We start from the raw sequence: 772 nt of genomic DNA, 5'->3' as shown, positions 1-772 counted from the left end.
ATATTAACATTAGATAATTATAGTATTAATTCTAACATTCTTTTTTTTATTCTTCTCAATACATTACTTTTTCTATCTTCAAATATATTAATTAATTTATTATTATTGTATATAAAGTATAATAATTATTTAGTTAATTGATCACATTTAATATTAGATGTTTAGTAAAAATTCTAATATATCTTTAAAGACCAATAGATGACGAAAAATTAAGAAAATGTAGAACACTACGGTGCGTAAACTTTCGCTTTGTACAGTGACAAAAAATAAGGTGAAACCAAGTGAGATACTTATANTGATACCATATAATTTTGGTTTCGTCCCAGACTTTTGTGTATTCGTTTGTTTGAATTTATTATTCCTCATTTTACCAAGACCCATAATATGTCAAAAATTAAAGTGAATATTAATTTAAAGAGATGATAATATTTANGTTTTATATAATTGATCCAATTATTCACAAGAATGATTAAGAAATGAATTAGCGTCCGGGTCCCCACAATAGTGGCCTCCACTCTCTCACTGACTTCAATCTTTAGAAGTCGGTATTAGTAGTTTATAGGTAATAGACAATTATTTAATTTTTATTTTCTGTCTTTTGATTAATTGTTTAATTTTTTATGTTCTACCTAATTTATTNTCATTTTTTTTATCAAGAATTCATGATTGAAAATTGATAATAATATATATATAGATATNATTGAAATTTTATATATCATGATATAATATTTGTTATACATTTTAACATCGATAAATTCACTAAAAATTTATA

The sequence above is a fragment of the Primulina huaijiensis genome, chromosome 11 (genome assembly GCF_012295235.1).
Source record: "Primulina huaijiensis isolate GDHJ02 chromosome 11, ASM1229523v2, whole genome shotgun sequence".
Taxonomy (NCBI): Eukaryota; Viridiplantae; Streptophyta; class Magnoliopsida; order Lamiales; family Gesneriaceae; genus Primulina; species Primulina huaijiensis.
Note: the sequence above shows the minus strand (reverse complement) of the source record.